The 23,425-nt window shown below is 39.4% G+C and overlaps 1 protein-coding gene across 3 annotated transcripts in view; it reads left to right on the top strand.

Annotated features, from left to right (window-relative positions):
* LOC109029975 (discoidin domain-containing receptor 2) overlaps positions 1–23,425 on the top strand; it is a 259,641-nt gene that overhangs the window by 6,292 nt on the left and 229,924 nt on the right. For all 3 annotated transcript variants that reach the window (XM_072298023.1, XM_072298022.1, XM_072298021.1), the window contains exon 3: positions 13,141–13,185. The gene's annotated coding sequence lies outside the window, so the exon portion shown is untranslated. The remainder of the gene's footprint in view (positions 1–13,140; positions 13,186–23,425) is intronic.

Raw genomic sequence — 23,425 nt, 5'->3', positions numbered from 1 at the left:
CGCTTTGTCGTCAAAGAATTCAGGCGGAACTTTGCAAACTCAGTATTTACGTTTGAGCGATGCGGAGGTGGTGGTGGGGGCGGGAATCGGGGAGGGGGGGGGGGGGCACCGTGCATGTTCTGGAGTAGCGAGCTTTGGTGGAAAGTTGCAGAAATTTCATTCTCAGGTGCAGCCTTGCCCTGACTTTCCCAACCCAGTCCTAAGCAAAGAGTCTCCCTACACGCTCCTGGTCCTCGGGAGCTGTGTGCTGATAATTTCGCTTGTTTCGGACGGCGAGACAGCTTACTCAACAGAAATGCGTTTCGCTTTGATGTTACTATGAATTTCTGAGCAAATTTGGCGGGCGTTTACCGGATTGTGCTGAGGGAGGTGGGCAGAGGGAATGTTACTAAAATTAGGCGCTCATTGAAGTACGTAGCGAAGTTGCCCCATCATGCAAGGAGGATTTGAAATAAAATTAAATTATGTTGGATTTGGATTTGCCGGCCAAATACAAATAAGAAATTCTAGATTGGACATTGATTTTCCGTCTGCGGTTTCATGTTTTTAAAGTTTTAGTTTTTTAAAGATTGAATATTGGTCAGCCAATTAGACTCATTGAGTTTGCTGTTAATTGTGAATCAGAATATTCAATATTATACAGCACATTCGAAGTAAAGAGTTTTAAAATGGATTTTAATTGTTAGTTTTGGAGTAAGGAGACATTAAATTTCTGCTTTAATTTCCACAATTTTACACCCTCTTCCCTTAAATGCCTTCTTCTTAGAATAATATTCATGCATTGATCGGAAAAGTACCAATGACTGAGACATATTGGGAAAATTGCACATTTTCTCCTCAGAAAAATCGGAAAATTTCACTAGTCAGTGTTTTTGCATCTTGCGAGCAAGAAGCTAGAAAACTTTTGTCTTTAGGGGTCAATATCATTTTTTCGTGCAGTATCAGGGACTAAAGTTACAATTGAAACTTATTCTGAATCAAAAAATTTGAGGGTCGAATCTTGAATTTCCATTCTCATTCAGCAGGAATTTACCGCATCAGCAAAGAGGGACGAATAATTAAATATTTTAAAGCATTTTTAAAAATATCTTGCAAAATTTGCCGACAACGCGCGGACATCATAACTGGCACGTCGAAAGAACGACGTGTTAGGTGCCGTGGCATACTTCAAGGCGGAATGAGAAGTATTGAAACGGGGAAATGAGAGAGTTTCCTTAAGCAAAATTAATTTGAGCCGAAGGAAATTAAATTGATTGCTGAGTGATGGCTGCCTCGATATTATGCCTAAGAAAACTCCGCTACTCGTAGATTCAATCTCACTGTTCACGCAAAGTTTTACTTCAAAGCTCATGAGAGCCGCTGGTTCTCAGGATTGTCGGTCGATATTCGACCGTCGAATACGACCGTTCGTCGTCGATAACGACGGAAAAAGTTATTGTAGACGTGGGAAATTTGGACTCAGATTTAAAACAACGTATATGTGCTACTAGTTTCGCCCTAAAAACGGATTTTTTTTTACGTACGATCCAGAAATTGTAGTTCCTACTTGCAAAATTTAGTTCATTAGAAAATGCGTGATATACACGGACTCCACGAAAAAGTGTGTTTTAGAGTGGATATACTACATTTTCAATATATTCCACGTGGTTCTTCAGTGATGTCACCCTTAAAGAGTCTACTTAGTAGTTTTCATCCCTTGCGTGGAACCGACCCCTTACAAAATTAGAGGAGACCATGCTAAAAACGAGGTCGCGATGAGTGTGGCTCCAACTGCACGACGCGATGAATGAGCGATGGGGACAGTGGCGTGGCGTGAATTGCGATATATCGATTGTTATGCCATTTAAACCTATGGAAAAGGATCGATAAACAGGGTGTTCACAGCGAACACCTAAACAATCGATTCTTTACCATAATTTTGAATGGCATAACAATCGACACATCGCAATTCGCGCCACGCCACTGGATGGGGACTATTTTGATAACGCAGCACATACAACGCCCGGGTTGGTTTTCCACGGCTTATTCCCAACGGATCTGAAAAGTTTGCCGGGCCAAAGCAACGGATTGCAATTTTCCGCGGAAAATGATCCATTTGTGTGCCAAATCAGGCAAGATTTTTAGTTTGGAGCTCGGTGCCATCTCTGGCCGACGGATCGGGCCGCGGAAAATAGGCGAATTATTCAAGCCAACAAGTTGGCGCAACGGGTTCAGCGATCTAATAAATTATCGAAACACTTCATTAAAAGTTGGCTCCGGATAGGGCATTCAAAAAGTAGAGCTTTTGAATAATTGTCCCGCTGATTGGCTATTTATGCCTGGAAATAATTGGACGCGTCTAACAAAAAGATGTCCCTCTCTCTTGAGAGTCTGATTAAAAGAACCTGCTTACTTAAAAGATGAACTTGGTTTTGAGTATCATAGTATGAAAGTTGGTTTGCGTTAATTTTACCATGCTTAAGATTTTACGTCGTTAAAAAACTGGGCATCAGAAACTCGACTACTCATGGCTCGCAACAGTATTACTTTTTTAAAAAAACAATTGACCGTCTCCTTTGAAACATATTTTACTAACTTTCCCATATCACAAACTGCATGAAACACCCGAGAAATTTTGATTTTCGGAATATCGACTCAACCTTTTCAGCTTACCCATGATTCTACGTGAATTTGACAGTATTTTGCTATAAGGAACTACAATTTCCGGCTCATGTTAGAAGCAGCATACGTTCTGTATGTTCCCATATTCACGGAGATGATTTAATGAATAAACTTGAAATTGTGGCCCCTAATTGCAGAATGCAGTCCAATTTTTGCTGGTGTGGATAAATCTCGGATTCCTCTTTGGTATTTATTAAAAAATATTTGTACTTCAAGATCATACTGGTGTTTAAAAGAAGCGTCTTACCCTCATTGGAAGTGTTTCCATTTGTATTCCGATAATCGTGCTATTACAAGAAAACCAACAGAAATTCAGCCCTAATAATTTTAATGCCTAAAATTCTAATGCTTGAAGCAAGGTGAGAAAAACTAAGGGTGTCATTTCCGCGGTGGATGACGTCAAAAACTCGACTTTCCAAGAGGTGTTATCTCGGTTAATATTGAACGTAAAAAGTTGCTGTTTGGACGGATCTCATTATTTTCAGCTGCTCTACACAAATCAAGCATCAAAACACGATTCTGTGACCAGCGAAACTGACCCATTGATTTAATACAAAGGCTGTCCCAAAACAACTGACAGTAAGGCTGTCATTCAGGGACTTCAATAGATATCGACATTCGGGTTATGGGAAGGTGGTAGCTCATACTTTTAGCTCTTAAACGAGCCTTAGTTTAGCTAGTTCGGTTAAAAACTCAACGAATTACATCAATTTTCCCGAGACGTGTAAAAAAAAACCCACAGGATTTTTGAGCAAAAATAATTTGAACAAATATTTTGCAATTTTACATTTTCATCTTAGAAATTCTGTGAATTGAGATTTTGGAAATATCAAGGAGTTCTCACGAAGTGCGAACGGATAAATGCCGGTCCTCTCGAATCACCACGTGAAAAATTACCAAAGAATCCTGTAGGGTTTTTTTTTTTTTTTTACACGTTTCGGGAAAATTTATGTAACTTGTTGAGTTTTTAACCAAACTAGCTAAAGTAATGCTCGTTTAAGAGCTAAAAGTATGGGCTACCACCTCCCACAACCCGAATGCCGATATCTATTGAAGTCCCCGAACGACAGCCTTACTGTCAGTTGTTTTGGGACAGCCTTTGTATTAAATCAATCGGTCAGTTCCGCTGGTCACAGAATCGTGTTTTGAAGCTTGATTTTTGTAGAGCAGCTGGAAATAATAAGATCCGTCCAAACAGCAACTGTTTACTTTCAATAGTAACCGAGACAACACCCCTTAGAAAGTCGAGTTTTTGACGTCATCCACCGCGGTAATGACACCCTTGATTTCTTTCACCTTGCTTTCGTCCGAGTTTCACTTTGAGTAACCAGTGCTGATGTGTGTCTCCCTGAGAGTATGAGCTACCACTTAACACAAACCGCATGTCGATATCTATTGAAGTTCCCGAATGACATCCTCACTGTCGGTTGTTTCGAGACAGCCCTTGTAATACATTTTTCTCCCCGGATAGTTTGTCTGATTTTCGGGGTACCCTATTGTCGCGGGGCATAGCGAGCGACACCAGGAGCGTGCTGTTGCGAAGCAGGCATATTTCCGCTTCGGTTCGGGGGCGCGACGGTGGCGCCCCTGCCAGCCCCACGTGCCCGCCATGTCCTCGGCTAATTTATGTACCGCGACGATTCGAGATGTGACGCACACCGTAATTGTACGGGGCACGGAAACCCCGGAGCCCCCCCCCCCCCCCCTCCTCCCCTTCTAGGGCTATTCAACGCTACGCTTCCCGCTTTTTCATTTTTGTAACTTTCGCCTCACCTGCGCCCTCTCGGTGCTCGCCGCGATTATTCATCCCATCCGAGAGGCGAAGTGCCCTGCTGGGCGAGAATCACGAAACGCTGATTGGGATCCGATGCACTTACGCGGTTTTTGCATGATAGTATGGTGGCGGAACAAGGAGAGAGGTTAATTTCACGTAATTAGTTCTGCGTAACTGCATTTGATAGGCTCAATGATTGAGTTTTCATTCCCGGGCATATCGAAATCGTTTCGATTACCAATAAAAAAATTATTGCCATGTCTCGCTGATAATTATTCGCTGATCGAAACTCAGTTTCGAGTTTTTCATTGGGCTCCTAACCTCTCAAGGACGAATTCAAACTAAGTCGACCCAGAAGAATGTTGTACCATTAGGGAGAAATGTATGATACTCGTAAAAAAATGATGATATGGTCAACATATTTCTCAAAGTCTGTTCAGTACTTATTTTTGTGACGTCTAGGATTATGCCATCATCCTCTTTTCTTCTTTAGATTCAACCAATAGTAAAAATGCTATCCTAAAGTCCTAAATTTCGACAGAGCATACTTGTCCTTTTTGAAAGACTCGAGATAGCAGCATTATCCGTCTTTAAGTACTATTAGTTTCCATGTAATGAGTTTTTGAGATTCATTACAACGCGCTTGTGCGATAGGTATTGAGGAAGTGCTTGCCACTTAGATAGGTCTTAATAAACACATTTATAATTTTTCATCGTAAAGAGTAACCCTGAAGGAGGAGGAGAATGCAGTAATTGACCTATGTACAATTTCAAATCAAGACGTGCATTTTTTATCACAATCTGATGAAAGTCAAATAATTTTTTTTTTTTTTTTTTTTTTTTTTTTTTTTTTTTTTTTTTTATCCTAAACGTAATTAAAGTCACGTAAAATGATAGATTCTTCCTGATAAACTGGATGTATTTTACTCGTGAGTCGTTTTAGTTCTTACTAATTAAAATTAAAAACCTTCTGAAAGGTTTTAAATATACTTACGTGCCGTGCCATTCCTCTCTCCTGCTTTTTACCCCTTTTTTTGAAAAATATATAAATTTCAACAATTTTAGCCCCTTCACTATAGAACACCCCTTTCAGTATGCGAAATTCGTTGTAAACTAAGTTCCAATGATCCGTAGCTGGGTACAAATAGTGGTTTTAAACTATGATACAACGATCATAGAGTCCATCGGTAATCGCGTTCGATGAATTTTATATTTCCAACTTTGACAGGTTTTATCATCGATAATACCCCTCGCTTTCCCGCGCTTTATCGCCATTCCTCCCCGTATCATCAACTACTATACCCTCCACACCAACCCGGACTAGCGCTTGCAGCGCATAAATTTGTATCCTGTCAAATTCAGAAGAGTTGTTTTTGGACTGTAGCTTTGATTTTCAGCCCGCGGATTGCGTTAGATTGCAGACCCAAGCCAAAGGGAAAACATGCAGAATGGTGGTTATTTTGTGTCGTGCAAAGTTTGTTCTTTCACATGCAGGTTGTAACTAGTCTTTAAATTTGGGGTAGTGTTTTGTCTATTTGATGTATACGTATCCCATCGATTTTGCCATTTAATGAATATTGAATACCCCCGGTGAAACTTCTCCCCACCAACAATTTAGTTTAGCATGTTTGATAATTGAAAATAACATCAAAATCAACTGAATTTTAACTATATCCGTTATTGGTTCGATCAGATTCGTGGATATTTGACCAAACTAGCAGGAAAAGCCGGGGAACTGTCGAGGTAGGAAAAAAACTCAAGAATTCTGGCAAGTATTTGAATTTGGGGTAGTATTTTGTCTATTTGTTGTATAATCCATCAATTTCGCCATTTAATGAATATCGAACACCCCTGGTGAGACTTCTCTCTACCTGAAATTTCGTTCAGTATGTTTGATTGTTGAAAATAGCATAAAAATAAACTGAATTTAAACTATATCAGCTTACAGTTCGATCAGACTCCTGGATATTTGATCAAACTATCAGAAAAAGCCCGGGAACAATCAAGGTAGGGGAAAAAATCGAAAATTCTGAAACCATTGTTTTGAATATTCAGATTCGAGTAAAATTACCGTGGCTCAAGATAGTTCAAACGAAACTTAAAGAATCACCTCAGAACAGTTCGGAATAGAGTAATAAATTAAACTCTTTAGTTCAGAGCTTTCAACCGCACAGATTTTGCAGAGTCAAAGCTCATGATTCATTATAATTCGCACAAATATCGTGAAACCTCGAGCCTGGTGCTGCGTAATTAAAATTTAAAAGCCCTTGTTGCCTCCGTCAAACCTCATATTCGTAGCAGCTGCTTCGGAGGGACCCAACGGCGCGCACATCTGGTGACTCAATGCATTCGAATAATATCGATGGTGAAAGTCACGAAACATGTATCCGAACCTGCGATGCTGCAGATTTCATTCTAAATTATTATTTACGCTGACTTTTCTTCCCTTTTGTTTTTTAAAAAGTTAAAACAGCGGTGGAAATGGTGGAAGGTTGTAATCGAGAAACTTACTTTATGGCGCTTCGACGATAAGCGGCACTTATCGTCGATGTAGCATTGAGTCTAACAAATACCGGTTTTCTCTCTGTATTTTGATTCGACTGATCGAATCGGTTCTATAACTTATTGAACAAAGTTTTTAAAAAATAAAATTAAAAAAATAATAAAACAATTGGGACGAGAAAGTAAAGATGATCATTATCATGCATAACAACATTTATTATATCAATATTTGATTTCCTTACTGAAAAAAAATTCGATCTTTCAAGCTGCACGTAAATTGTGTATATCCCATGAACTTTGGTTAATATATCAAACATCCAGTATATCAACTTATGTTTGGCTCCCAAAGCCAAAAATTTGATCTATTGAACCAAAATTTCGGTTCATTTAATCAAAATTCTACAAAGCTCATTGGTCGCTTTTTTGCTCCTAAAACTGAGTCTTCGATTTTCGTAATCATACGACTCACCCTGAACTGAGCTTTCGAGTCATACTCTGCGGCCCGATTATTGAAACTATGTCAGCCCGACACGACAAGACATAGCCCTATCTTAACCATGCAATATATCGCAATTCGATGTCTTACCGGGCTGGTTTAAATTTCAATAATCGGTCCGCTGAAACAAACATTGTTTTAGTCGTGGTAAGGTTTTGCTCTTCTCATCATCATCGGATCAATGGCTTCACAATTTTAAAGTAAAGAAGCAACCGACGACCTCACAATTTCGTTTCGACAAATCATGGGACCATCGCAAAATCTCCCGGAAAATCGGCTGGCAACCTTTTCCAACTCGGCGAGACCTATTCACTTTAAAAGTTTGTGCAAATAAATCAATTAAGTTCACAGCAGTTGATTTGTTGGGAAAGTTCCCGGCTGCAACTTAAAAACCTCGATGTTTGAGTCTAATTAAGAGTTGTTACCCTTTTCTCCGCGAGATGGCGCAATGTCGAGGGCGCCTCGTTATGCCGCTCCGCTACGTTTCTTTAAAAGGAGCGCCGACGTCAGATTTAAGTAGGAAAAGGATGCCCACTCATCACTCGCTGATGATCCATTGTGCATTGAGATTTGGAAATTATGTGGTGCCGCGCAAAACAAATTGATGATACTCAAACTGGGATGGAGTCAGGTAAAGAAGCTTCACGTGAAAGTACCTCAAATCGTTCAGATCACCAGGAAAGGTTAAAAAATATCGATTTTCAGTTTCCGGTGTTAAACTCTTTTTAATACTTTCAAGAATACTTGTAGCATTATTAAGGATATCATGAGCGTGTTAACTGACTTGCTTTGAAGGTTGGCTAAACTCTCTCGCTGAAGAAAAGAAAAGAAACTCAACCCAGCGCCAGTTATGCTGTAGAACACTGGAAAGAGTTTTCTGTGAGATCAAAAAATTCGATTTTCCATACTCGCGCATCAAAAACTGCCCCACTGAAACTTTATAAGCCTTTCTAGACTAAGGTTCCTTTTCCCGGGAAGTATCATTTGTATTTAAAGTATAAAAGCTTGAATAAATGTAATTGCCAGGTTGCTGAAGAAGGTGTTTGAGTGGATCCCCCCAGGTAGGCGACGGAGAGGGCGTCAAGCCAAGCGGTGGGTGGAGGGCATTCGTGAAGAGATGGAGAGATGCCAGCTTCCGGAGGATTCCGTACCATGACAGATTCCTGTGGCTGTTAGGCGTCGCAGAGCGCCATAGCGCGCCATAAAAGCGACTTATACATATAAAAGCTTGAAATCTTCGTATGGAATTTTCCGTAAAAAGAGGATGCGTACCTCAATTTTTCAGGAAAGTCGTCGATTAATGATAAAAAACCTAAAGATAAGAAAATGTCAACGTCGCAAATTGACGATTTTCACAAAATGTAAGAATCGGAAGGTTTCGAGCTCGACGCGGCAACCGGAAATCCAGGCTGTCCCATTTCCGGGCGCAATGAATGTAGGTGACTTAGGTGAGACGACAGAGGGCGGGCGGGGCATAATTTATTTGTAATTTGTTTCGGGGCGTTATAAAATAAATGACGCCATGATAACTTGCGACGAATTTAAATTGCGATCCGGGAAGGAATTGCCATTTGGCGACGGCATAGACGACATCTAAGGTCTCGGAGACCACCTTCCTCTTCCTTCCTCTGTATCCTCGTTCCCTCCCGAATACCCCCCGAACCCCCGCCCATCGCCTAACTCAACATCAGCTTTATAACTCTTTCGAACCACCCGAGGATTCCTTTTGTTTTTGCAAGATGTCGGTTTCGAGATTCGGATGAGTGAAATAAATTATTTCCAACTGTATCTTTATTTTTCCTTGAAATAGAAGTAATGTGCGTGGCAGTATAAATTACCTGCAATTAAATACGCTATGGAGAGGGAAGTAACCCGCTTGAGGCAGTGAAATAGGTTCCTGATATTTTTATTCCATTCATTTTTCCTGGGAACTCAACGATAAGGAGTGATGCAGCCTAAGGTTTGCCAAACAGGTTTGTGGTGATAAGGTCTTAATTTGAAATCAATAACTTTGAGGAAATTCAAATTTTGAAGACGGATGGTATCGTAACCAGCCAATTACAGAAAAATCCTAGCTAATATCCTGTTAGGTGTAAGTGTAACAAAATATGAGCTTTTGAGGAGTTAGAAGGTAAATAAAAATAGAGAAGTTAGAATAGGTATAGTTAGAAGGTAAATATCTTCTTATGAGGAGGGATTTGTTTTCTTTCAAATTCAAATTCGATTATTTCAACAAAATTTGTCGGTTAAGGAAGACCAAATACTTTGATTGCGTGTTCCTGACAAACCAGATTAGTTCGATTTCATCGGGCCGTTTTAATAAGTATAAAAGTTTAAGCCCGGTTCCGTGATTAGCAAAGTTGACCCAATTCAACATCAAAGAACCTAAAATCAAGAGAATTTCGGCATCATTCAGAGTCTCCAATCTAGAAATCTTGGTATATCCTTGAGGTTTGTGACTGTACAAAAAGGAGCCACACCAGCTTTATTCTGAGGGGTGAACAGAATCCTAAATGCAGACGTATTTTCAGAACAGTCAACGGTCGACAAGAAAATAAAGCGATGAATTAGGCACTTATGATAATTAAAAACGAGCGTCTTTTAATTGGATAATGATAATATTGCCTCGTACTATCCGGCGAAAAGAAACTTCGGTATTAATTAGTTTGGCGACGAAAGTTTAGTCTCGACGCTTCGAACAAATCTAAACGAAGCGCTATTGTCAAATCCTGTCTCAAATCGATCCACTGAATTGGAGGCGTGCCCTCTTCTTGCATAGCTCAAATGTGAAATTTTGAGATTAGTTTTTTTGTGCATACGGCTCATAATTTAATCTCTCCAAGATCCAACTGACTGCATGGGAAAAACTTCCTGGCCAAAGTTATTAGTTTTATTCCACTTTGCCCTTTTTCGCGTGAACTGCTCTACTTAAAATCAATTTTTCCTCTTTAAATTTAATTATAACTAGAGTTAACGAACAGAATCATTTTCGTCTCAATTGACAAAAGTAAGTATCATTTATTTATAGGTAATACTTCTTATTAAAAATCAATATTTAATAGCCCATCGTTTTTGATGGTATCATTTTCATCCGCACACTTCAGAAAGATAACTCATTTCATTCGGTAAGATGTTTTGGACATTATTATGAATATGTAACGCCAATGGCTTTGAAAAATGGGCATATATTTTAAATTATTTTATCTTTTTCCATGAGACAAATCGCCCCCTCTCACCCTCTCTCGCCCCCCCCCCATTTTTCATACATGTGAAGTTTTTAAGTTTTCCATCCGAGTTATAATTTTCAGAACTCCGCCGTAAATCTAATAGTCTTTGAAATCTGGATTAATATACGGTTTAAAAAATAGATATAAAAGAATAAAGCTTTTAAATATACGAAGCAAAAGAAAACGATCACACTAAAAATAAAAATTGTTCCCTATAAAGAAAGCAAATAAAGGAAGATCGGCGTGGGAAGTCACAGGCCGTCATATCTGAAGACCCATAAAGCTTACTCTGTGCCTGATTTAGACTTACCTGAATAAAGCTTGAATGTCTAGCACCTCTTGATAAGGTATACTTTGCTCGGTCTTTAAGGAAACGAATTTCCACGGCCTAGCTTGACTCATTGCCCCATCAATTCATCAACTAAATGTTTTTAATCCACGGAATATGAATACAGAGTTCAGATACCACTATTCGAACTCTCGAGATGCAATTTTGCCTATACTCTCAATTGAAGGCGAATCGCCCCGCTAAAAATTGAGAGTAGCAATCTGTCGCTTTGGCAACAAGTTAAGAGGGCTCTACAAAACACCGGATACCGCTCGGGAATCTTAGACGACGAGTACAGCTAAGTTTCTGCTCATCTATCTTCGTTCCTCCGCCGAAAAATTAGTTTAAACACAGACCGAGTCACATAAGTCGATTACTGAGCTAAATACAGACCTTCAACTGCTCCAAACTATGTTGACCTCTACACCATTTCAAAGTCACACAACAAGGTCCAGACTTAATTGGCGCAACGCCGAAGTGATTTCAACGTCTTTATTGTTTGTCATCTGTATTTTTCCAATTAACTGATGTTATTTTCTGTTATTTTGAAATACCCATATCGTCTCCAGGGGTTAAAAACCGGACTTGCCATTTTGTGAACAAATTTTTCTCTCACTGCGTTGTGAAAAAATGCGACGGACAGAGTGATTCAGTTCGCCCTTTGTCCAGAGCCTCAATTCGTCGTTTTCCGGACAAAAGAACGCAACTCCATTCCAAGGTTGCAAAATTGACTCGAACAATTCGATTTTTTACAGGATTGTACCTTTGCAATTTTTATTCAAATTTTATCTGATTTTTGCTTGAGCTTAGATGAAAAATCGGTACTATTTCCAGTTAGATTTGATCAAGATTCCTCTGTTAAAATTTCAATTTGTGAGGGGAAATTTGGCAGCATTGAAATGTAGTTACGTTGTTTTGTGGAGAAAATGACGAATTGTGATGGAAATGATCTATCAAAGAATCTAAAAATGTTTTCTACTTTTTTGGTGATGTTACGATGGGGAGTTTTTCTCTATGATATCATAAACTTATTAATTTTACTCCGTATGGTTTTAGTAGGGTTTCATTCACTCTCTCATAAAAACACGTAGAAAATCTAAGAGATCTTTGTTTTAACTGAAGCTGGCAACCTCCGAAACAGAATAGTTACATCCTTTTGGAGAATGACTTCGTCAATTGTTTCGACTAATAGAGAACTTGCAGGCAAACTTATTGTGCGGGGCTTTTAGAAAAGTAAACAATTAAAAGTACGGAAAGGAAAGAGCGTCTATGGGTGGAGAGACAATATTTATTTTCATAAATCTCTGGGGAACGGGGGGAGTGGTGCCAAGAATAATTATGCATCAACGTTGCCAAATGTCTAAGATTGTTACATTCTTGTTGTGATGCCGAAGAAGTTGTAAAAGCAACGATGCGTTGGCACAAATCCTTGCCGGGGCAGTGCACTCTGCAATCTAAAGAACATTTCATATAAGCCCAGAATTTGTCTAGGGAATTTTAAATGAATTCCCAGGGATCGAAGTTTTATGTATACAAATTTTTACCATTCTCACTTTCCGAAAATGATTTTTTTTTAAACAAAAAAATATATATATTTTTAAACGTTATTAAAAGTAAAATCAGCCACAGTCAAATCAATGTGACAAATATTTTCCAAGGTTAGGTTAATTCTACGGGGACTTGAATTTTACCTTTAACCAGAAGTAAACGTGGATTTAAAATTACCTTTGTTACTATTTCCATTGAAACTTCGAATTTTTAGGTTTTCCTAGAAGATAAAAGAAATAGCACAATCTCAGCAGTATTCTAATACGAGCTATGTTCCTAAAGTGACATGCGTCTATTACATCTGTTTGTTCACTTTTTGGGGAACTTTCTCAAGTCACACGAACAATTTGTCCGATGTTCCTAAAGCGACATGCGTCTAATTACATCTGTTTGTTCATTTTTTCGGGAATTTTCTCTAGTCGCACGAACAATTTGTCACACTAAACTAACCTAAATAAACAAGCGGTACATGTATCTACCTCATACGGCAAACACGCGAACACACATAGGAAAAAAAATGTATCATTCAGGTCATCATCCGAATCTACTTTATTCTCAAGCACATGTTTTGACACCATTATGATTCGCTTTTCTTTCTGCGCAGGGGCTGCTTTGTTCAAGATTGTAGCTGCTGCACATCTATTCAAAGGTAAGTGTTTTTATTTCTACACTGTACGTTGCTATTCATCCCCTTTCGTACCCCTCTCCATGGTTCTTTTATTCAAAACATCGCTCCCACCCGTGTACTTGTTCTCTTGCGCGTGAACGTTTTTTCAGCACCGCCCGATGTGACTTGGGTTATTCCTTTGGTGCTGTTGAGTTATGGACATCTGTTCTTGCCACGTGTAAAAATACGATTTCCTAGGAAATCTGTGATTTTGTTGACAATCATCGATTGTTTCCTGTGTATATTATGGAAGTCACCGCCTCAAAGATATGATTTGCTGACATATAGCATTTTGGATGTCAAAATTGTATCTGGTGACACCTATAAAATGATTTAACTTCAGTAAATCCTACATCCTTGAGTTTTAAATCGGCTTTTAGTATAGTTAAGTATGGAAAAAAATTGGGCAAGTGTATAATGCAAAGTATTTTGTTTGACAAACCCATAATCTGGAATGATTATTCGTTTAAATTGAAGTAATTGCATTATAAAGATAAAGAAAGTAAAGAGTGGACAAAAATTTTCCAACGTAGACTCACAATACCAGAAGACAAGTACTTACGCGTTTAGGAAAATTTCTGAAAAGCGCTTAAAAATTATTTTTAAAAAAACTTGATTTTTCATTTTGAGACTGCAAGGCATTGCTGCTGTGCTGAGGAAGAAAGCCGTATAAGCCTTTAAATGCTGCCAAATTTCCTCCGTTAAAATACGAATTTTTAGGTAAATCTGTGAAAATTTATCCTCCAATTTTTCAGAAACTTACTCACAATCAGCTCTAAATTATCGGAAAATTTCAAGAGTAAAAAATCATAACTTTTTTATTTTTTTTATTTATTTATTATTTTTTGAAATTTAAATTTTTACTGGAGGAAATTTGGCGACTCTCGAATGTTCATACGGCGTCTCTCTCAGCACAACAGCATGCTAGAGAAAGATTAGCGTCGCCAAAATCTCTCAATTCAAAATATATACGTTTTTAGTTATTAATTGTTTTCCCCATTGATTTTAATTTAACTGATCTTTTCTGACACGGTCCATTCCGTGAACATCCCCGCGCCGCGCGCCGCTCGGAAATCCGACATCGATGGTCAACCTCTTGGACGGACCGCGGAGCTTTTCGGTGCGTAGCCCGTGCTTCTTCTTCTTTTTTACGCCCGCTCCTTCCGGTGAGATACGGCCTCGTGAGCTAATAAATAAAATTACTCGGGGGTCGAATCGGTGAGGGGATTGCGTTGCGTGTGATTTGAGTCACCGCGCGCGCCCGCCGCACAATGGACCTAGTCAATAGGAGATGGCGGACAAAATCTGGAAACTCTGGAAGCTTATATTTTTGAAAATATGAAGCAAAAACGTCTTAAGAGTGCAGGGTGTCTAGCATCAGGATTTTCCCGATTCTATCAGGATTTGAGGTTAACCAGGATTTGATCCCGATTTCATCAGGATTTGAGGAAAAATCGGGATTTGAGAAAAGTTGGCTGCCCGATCGGATTTTTTTATGCTTTCGCATACGCTTATGCAGAAATTTTAATTTATCTCCGCAAAAGATCAGGATTTGATCAAGATTTGGAAAAGTTTTGAAATCAGGATTTCGCAGTCTAAAATCAGGAAAAATCAGAAGTTCATCAGGATTTCCCAAAATGAAAAAAAAAAAAAAAAAAACTAGACACCCTGGAGCGGTTTCATCAGCTTTTTCGTGAAATTTCCTTTCAAAAACACCCTTTGAGATTGAATTTATGACGAAATAAGCATCAAAATTTGAAATTTTAGCCAATTATTTCGTGTCCGACCTTTTATATTAGCTTGTTCCAGTGTGCGCCAGGGGCCCGGGGCCAGCGTCATTTTCACGCGCGGCACGGGCACGGGCACGCTATCTTAACTGCAGGCTTACGGCTTCTCACCCTTCCCAGGAGCCGAAATTTGTGCGAGAATACGCTTCCGTTTCGTGCCCTTGTAATTTACACCCACGACAAAACTGCTGCCAGGATTCTGCGGCAACGCTTTTCAGAGAAGTACCTCACCTGTTTTCATAGTCTTAGTGTCTTGGCCGTGTATTCCTGTGTTCACTGGAAAAAAAACACAATGGATCTAGAGTCCAGACTCTTGAAGACTTTGACAAGAAAAAATACTCTTGGTTCAATCGGATTTTTGCTTGAATCAAAACGAAATCCGCTTAAATTAAAAGGCTTGGTTCTTGATTTAAGCTGGATTCTGATTGAACCAAGAGTACTTTTTTTGGTCGATGTTTTTAAGAGTCTGGACTCTAGATCCAATGTGTTTTTTTTCCAGTGTTCAAAAGTATTCCGTCATTTACTCGTTCATCTCGTTATTTTCCATCGGGCCGATTATTTAGATTGATAGATAAAGCTATCGACAAAAAATACAAAGGGGAAAATTAGTGAAACTAATGGTGATAAAGCGAAAAGTTGCAATAGGCAAAGGAGGGAAATGATGGACTAACTAACAGCAACCCACGAGAGGCCCCTTAGTATACGAGTAGGTACCCCATTTTCCTCTTTTTTCCATGGCAACCTACGAGCTTCCACCAATAGGATTGCTCCATTTTCCTTTTTCTCTTCTTTATCTATCGCTTTGTTCCTTCAATTTCAATAATAATCGGTCCGCAAACTGCTTGGGAATTCGGGAGCTCATTTTTAAAACTCCCCCCTCCTAAACTTAACGATTGAGAATCACCCGTATTTGATTTTACCTTTTTATCTAATTAAAGAGAGGAAAATTACTAAAAAACGACTGATCCCAAATTTTTGTTAAATTTTCATCCCTTTTGGTTCTTTAAACCATCTACGCGGAAAAAAATGATATTGCTGATTTAACGATTTTGTAGCTAAAAAAATTATCCGACTTTTTTCAATGTAGATTTTACAATAAAAGCCGATAATTCAACCACCTCCGTGGTTAAATTAGCTCTCTACTTTTGTAGAATGTACATTTGAAACATTTCAGACCTTTTTCTCAAAAATTTTATTGTTAAATCGGCAGTCCATTTTTCCGTGCAAAATAACACTATATTCATTAAAGGACCTCAGTTTATAATTCGTCTACTATATTTAAATGCATGGTATATCATACGATAAGGCTCAGGTGAGCTGGTAAGCTCCTTTCTTCTACGTGGAACTCAGCCCTCTTTTATGATTTTTTTTAGGTCAAAATAAGACCAGAAGCGGAGAGAAATCTTATTCATCCTTAATGTGCGAGAAGTTGGCAGTGGACCAGAAAGCGCGAATAACGTTTTTAAACATTTTGTCGGGAAATCGATTATGACCCCAATATCATACCCTTATGAAGCGTTATCGGCTAATAAAAGTTTCAGACGGAAGTATTATTTGAACAGCTCTTCCTGCGATGTTTAAGTCTATCAGAAGCAACGGGTTTTCTAGCTGAAGTGATAAAAAGATCATTTTCCTCAAAGCTTTTCCATGAATTTTCATTCTCCTCAAACAGCCTGGAGGAGGCTTAGTGATAGATTTGCATATCCAATTCATAGGAAATACAAAAAGTCTGTTTTGAAGTATCAGTTGTTTAAAGCTGTGACTGTTTTTAAACCCTTAGATGACATAGACTTTTTTCAAACAAAAAGTTCCAAATCAAGTTATATTGACTCGTATTACAATACATTGGTGTTGATAGTTTCTGAAGTATTGTCTGTATGTTATTTTTATGTTTTTGACGGTCAGGAATATTTTCTCAAAAAATGTAATTCTTTGGTAACATACTGCTGCTTTTTCATCCCCGAACGTTATACGTATAACTCCCGCGACAGAGATAGTTATGTCAATATAATCCGGCTGGGAATTTCATGGAGTTGTCGTCGAAAAAAGAAAAAAAATTCCTAACTTGATGCAAGTTCGCCAAAATAACATCTCTAGATGTGCGTCCTTTCACGCGCTTTAGAAACCTCTAAACTTTTTTTTTTTTTTCAAAATGAGCATTGATTTGGACACGTTTTAGCACATTTTTAGAAAATTAAACCTTAACTTTTATCAAATTTCTAAAATAAGAGACACCTCTACGCGGATTGATGGCAATATAGAGTTACAAATATTCGTATTGATGGTGTCCATGTTACCTAACCAAAATTGAAGGCGCTATGACACGAGGTATGATCTTGCAATGCTCTGCTCCATGTTGTTACTGAGGTGGCGTTCAAAATCGGAAGAAGAGATTAGAAAGGAGACCCGATTCCGTCTCTCCTACCCAATCGGAAATTTGACCTTGTTCAGATCGGAATAATATTGTGGCAACCTTAGCGAGATTGTGAGCATATTTCAACAGTAAGGTTGGCCTGAGAATCTTGGTACAATATACCATCAATACTGAATATATAACCTTAGTATTTTAATATTGCACCAATATTAGCAACATTAGAAATCCAAGGTCAGGTGGTGCTCGGTGATTCCAAGATTGTCACAATGTTGTCACAATATTGGTTGTACAATATTGGTAAACTAATACTGTCGTAGAGTTATGTTTTCAATATTGCAGTAATATGTTAGTTTTAACATTGGCACATTATTAAAAAAAATACTGAACATAGGCCTCTGCTTATAATATTGACACAATATTGACACAATATTAGGAAAACAAAATTGCTAAAATAATATCGAGACGATGTTATCTCTGTGATACTGCGGTATTGTTATTATGTTAACATTCAATTAACGTTAGAACAACAAGCATAACAGGCTTCTGTTCGTAATATTGTCATAATATTGACACAATATTGGATATCTAAAACTGCTGAATTGATATTATGCTAACATTATTTTTACAACATTGTGGTAATATTCGCACTTTAACATTGTCACAAGATTAAGAAAATAAACATTTTAGGCTTCTGTTTCTAATATTGTCATAAGATTAACACAATATTGTGCGCGGCGAGCACAATTCGACCGCGTTTGCTATTTCCGCCACCAGAGCGCGCTCGCCGCGGATCTGCCGTTGCGGTCCCTTTAAGGGCAAATTAAAGGGCAAAAACTGCGACCTTTCGCTTTTTGACGTAATAGGCACATGATCCATAGGCGTCTAACCCATCTTACCGATATTCTTAGGCCAAGGGCTCAAATGGAGCTTTTTGGCAACGGTCCGCGCGCGGCCGCCCCGTCAATGGGGCTGGTTCTTGTTTCGCCTGGGCAGTGCCCGTTACAAGTGGGATCCAAGTTGAATACTTCAGTGCAACCAGTGCAAGCAGCCAAGTAGCTGACTTAGAGAGGTTCCTCGGCACTCCAATGCTCCGTATGCCTACATTAGGCATTGCGACGCTAAGAAATTTCTTCCGCGAGGACGGCAGGTAATACGGCGTTCTATCGCTTACCTTGCCTCAGAGGTGAGATTGGAAATCCAAGCTTGTCTCAGAGGTAAAATAAATATCCTGTCAATATTATGGCAATATTTTAACATCAAGTCTATGGCAACATCATGATCACAATATCCGCTGAACAAGCTTGGAGCAATATTATCAACACAACGTTGTCACAATATTGAATATCCAAGTTTGTCTCGGAAGTAAAATAATGTCCCACCAATATTGTAGCAATATTGTCAGGATAGGCTTGGAGCAGTCTTACAAACCTAACCTTGGCACAATCTTTGGGCTCAAGCTTGTCCCAGAGGTAAAATAAATGTCCTGCTAACATTGTGGGAACATTAGCAAGATAAGCTTGGCAACTCTATTCAAATGTGAAAAAATGTCATACTAAGCTTGTACCAAGGTCAATTTTCCGATTGGGTATCTTTGAATGGGTTGCCCACATAGCCTCAGAAGTATCACTATTGAAATAAAAGACAAACGGAAACAAACACAATATGGAAGTAGAGCGTGCATTGATGACGGCGCAGAGATACAACTATTCGTGCTTGATGAATGTCCGTGTTGTATCTGCAAAAGTGAAGGCGCGTCGGCGCAAGGAGTGTTCTCGCAATGCTCCGCTCTATAGTACGGAGCACTCCAGTGCGCCGACGAATCAAGTTTATCAGCTCAGGACGAAATCTCCCCGAAACATGTTTCTCAAACCTTTTTACACTCGTATTTACACACAAAAGTTGATTTGAAGTCAATCTACTTTGACTCAATACAAACCCAACCTAAAAGTCACCCATTGAAACCAATATATAGCTATTTTCGAAGTGCCATGTGCCAACTCCCTGAAGGGCTTTGCGGAGGTAGGGGACTTTGTAGAGCGCCAGAGAGCGCTGTGAAAGCGGCTTTCATATAAGTATGTAAAAACATTTCTGTCAACCCACTACTAATAAGTCGCTCTTATAGCGCTTCTGTGCCCTCTGCGACACCCAACCGCCACTGATAGCAATCCTGACAGAGCTCCTCCGGCAGATTGCATCTCCTTTCCTCATTTTTGCGTCAACCAATTTTTTAACAATCGGTTTTTTAGTTTATTTTTTATTTTTTATTTTTTATTTTTTTTTATCGGTAGAGAAGAACCACGAGGAACATCCTCGACAACGGCGTAACATGTTTGTCTGAATGCTCCCCATCTCTCAGGGCCAAACCGTGGTGCATGGAGAAACTCCAGTCCAAGCGTGAGCAAAGGTGAAAAGGCACCAGGCGGGGGTGGAGAAGGGGGGATTCTGGAGAGAGGTGCGAGATAGTTATCCCGAAATCGCTGTGAAAAGTTTGCCAGGACTTCCCGGCCGGAACCGAGTTCGACAAAGGCGGGTCGCTGCTTCAACCTGCTCCCGACCATACAAATTTAATGACAGCGCACGCTCCTCCGTAATAAATGGAACTCGGCGCGGGGCACCATTCAAATTTACCATCTCATTTGCCCCCGTGTTATTATTTCCCGGCCCTGGGCCCACACCGTGCCAGAATCCCGTGTTTTTCCACGTCGCGGTTTCGCGGGCATTTCGGGCTCGCGGTCCGGCGACACTGTCGGCTCCTTCTCCCGGTGACCACCCTTTGTAGTTTTCTTCGCTCCTGACAACCACGGATGCCAACCTCTCGCGAGTGAAAGTTCGGAGCAGCAGCACCGACATGTGTTCTCGAAGTGCAACGGTTCTAACTGGACCGCATTCAGCGGAATGGAACCAAGCCACATCAGCTCTTGCTAAATTTAACTGAGAATTTTAATTTTTTATGTAACAATGTTTGTACGGATATTCTTGAAAATTTGAAGGAATTTGCTTAGAACTAGGCAGAAAATTCACTGAAATTCGCACAAAAATCCGAACATCCGTTTACACGTAAACAATTAAATTGCCCAATTAAATTTGGCAATAGCTGATTTGACTTAGTTCCATTCTGCTTAGCTCGGTCTAACTAGACTACCGATATTCGTAATTTCATTTTGTCATTAATGGGCATTCAGATGTTTCGGATGTTGATCAACTTAACAACTGGCGTTTAAAGAAAAACGAGTTTACACACGAAGCCCATTGAGAAATATTACGTTTTCGTAAATTAGGATGGTCTTTCCTCGAAATTTTTAGATTAACTAGATTAAAGAATATTTTACTCCGAAAAATGTTTCTTAGGTACTTAAAATTTCACAAAAGGTGCCCTAAACATGTTTATAAGTCCGAAGTACTCCGAAATCTACTTTAAAGTGTCGTATTAGTGTTAATAATAAAAATCAATTGATATTTGAAACTTCCCGCTTTGAGAGGGAAAAAATGTATGGATCACGTGATATTTACATATTTAATGCCTCGATGTCTCATCTATAAGTACCTACCTGCTATCCTCGCAACTTATATCCGGCAGTCAGCGCACGTTTTAAATTCCGAGGCATGGAAACCCGCCCCCGAATTTTCACCTCCCTCAGGCCGATCCGCAACAATCGTCGTTCGCTAATCGGATTTGGCTCATCAGGCAAATCGTCATTCTTCTGATGTAAAGGCGTAAATCTATTTTGGGATAAACCCTAATGCGCATATAACTACCTGCTTTTCAGGGCTCATGTGTAAATTGAGATGAGACCTTACGACGGAATGAGACCGCCGAACAGCGGGCGCTCCGCCTAGCTAGCCAAACATCGTAACATCCAGCGGCAACTCAAGGAACATAAGCGGTTTTTGCCCTCCTGTACCGACTCCAAGTGTTTTAAATTGAAACGCGGCCGGGGGTTAAAGACGAGGGGTGGTTAGGGGGGGGGGGGGGTTCAAGGGCGACGTGAATAATTGAAAAGTTCTGAGGGCGCTTATCTCGGGTCGTGCGGTTCGGGAAAGGTTATGACTTGCGGCCTGTTGCCATGCTATTGCGGGAAAGCCCATCCAGACAGACGATATTCGATATAGGTGGTGAGTTTCCAAGAAAACGGGGGGTTTTTCTGGGACCAGCGTATGAGCTCATCGGATGCTCCGAGGTTCAATCCTGCAGCATCTTGGCTTACTGACTTACATACCTGTGAAACATTGAACCATGCCTGATAAGGAAAAGTACCAAATGGGTATTCGTATGTTGCCAAATATATTCTGATAAGATGTGGGTTTTTTTTAAAAAAGTATGAATTTTTTCTTTTGAATTTTTCTCAAAATATTATTCATAATTGTATCTAGTTAATCTAATTTCGAGGAAAGGTATTTCTGATTTTTCGCAAACTTAATATCTCATAAGGGATCGACCATGCGTACTGACACTGACATGAATACAAACGCACCAAGTTGGATTTTGGAAAAAATGAGCTAGAAGAGTAGTCCAGAATTCAACTCGTACCAACTCGTCCAAAAATTCGTAAGTCTCTCCTGTTAATAATCAGACTAAATTTTGCCATCAGGATCTACAGCTTCTGGCACGGTTTAGAAACAACGTATATATTATTTCTCCTATATATAGAAGTGTTTTTACATCTGAGCCACACATTGTGCCTCCTAATTGCAAAATGTAGTCCAAATGAAAGTAGAAAAAAATATTTTGAACATGAGGGTCGTCAAACTTTTTTCTTAACATTATGTCCTAGGAGGGCTCAAACTTCAAACTCCTTTTTCTCGGTTTAAACTTGAGAAAGCCTAGTGTGTTTCTGTCGAACTCGGTCTCAGTGGCGTGCTTTGCGATTTATCGATTGATCTGCAATTTAAACCTATGGAAAAGAATCGATGAACAGGATGTTTGCAACGAACACCTCAATAATCGATGCTTGACCATATCTTCAAATGGGGAAATATCGATAATCGATAGATCACGTCGTACCACTGCGCTTGGTCTGTTTGCCCTTATCCCCCCACCACTTCACTGAAAAAAGGTATGGTGTGTGGCAAAGTGAGGGATAGTAATCACCAACAACAGTAACAGTGGCTCTGTGGTAGCTCACACTGTAATTTCAACCACATTCAAAGTATTATAAATGCTACCATAGCTGCCCGGTTACCCCACCCTACAGTATCACTGTGTTAAAAATCCAGTATAGGCTCACGATAACATGTAGCATTTACCGTGCATACATACATAAAAACCGTTTTCACAGCGCTGTCTGGCCTTCCGCGACATCTATAGCCCCCAAAGTCCTCTATCCTCTCAAAACCATGCAGGGGGAAATTTATCATACCTCTTGTAAAATTTGCCGTCTTTTTCTTTTTTTTCGTCTTCTTTTTTCAGAGTGTAGATAATAATTGGGACGGTGCTTTGATTGCAGCACATTGCCATCCCACGCAAGAAATCAGGACCTTTCTTTCTGTTATATAATTCAATTCCTCTCAACACATACATTTCATTTTTAAGTAAGAAAATTCGGCCTTGTATTCCAGCAAATATTCACTGAAATTTTCATTTAAGAGAAAAATAACAACAGTGAACGTAAATTCCATGAAATCATGAGCCGCCGGTTACGAGACAAACATGGGTGAGGGAAATAATTGAATTATTCTAGTCGAAACTTTCCTAGGATGATAACTTAGATTACTCTCAGAATATTCTGCGTGGATTTTTTGCAAGATGAAAGTAACATGCAGTAACTTCAAGGCAGCGTCCTACTTATCCATCACGCTGCTAATTTAAAGAAGATAAATTAGATCAAAAGATAAAAAAAAAAATTCCTATTTTAATTTCAGCGAGGAAGTAATTTAAGTTTCAGTCCTGAGATTGCTTTGTGCGTGCTGTGTAAGAAACTGTTCCCGCGAATCAATAAATAAAACTGAGCACAGATAAGTAAAGGGAAGTTACCTACTCATTGCAAATGATGGATAAAAAGCAAATTCCGTTGAGTTTTGCAATTTAAGATGTGTAGGCTTCGGATTTTTGACTTGCAAAAAT

Source organism: Bemisia tabaci, chromosome 3, assembly GCF_918797505.1.
Source record: "Bemisia tabaci chromosome 3, PGI_BMITA_v3".
Classification (NCBI taxonomy): domain Eukaryota; kingdom Metazoa; phylum Arthropoda; class Insecta; order Hemiptera; family Aleyrodidae; genus Bemisia; species Bemisia tabaci.
The sequence above is the reverse complement of the archived record's forward strand: the minus strand, read 5'-3'. Positions and strand labels throughout refer to the sequence as shown.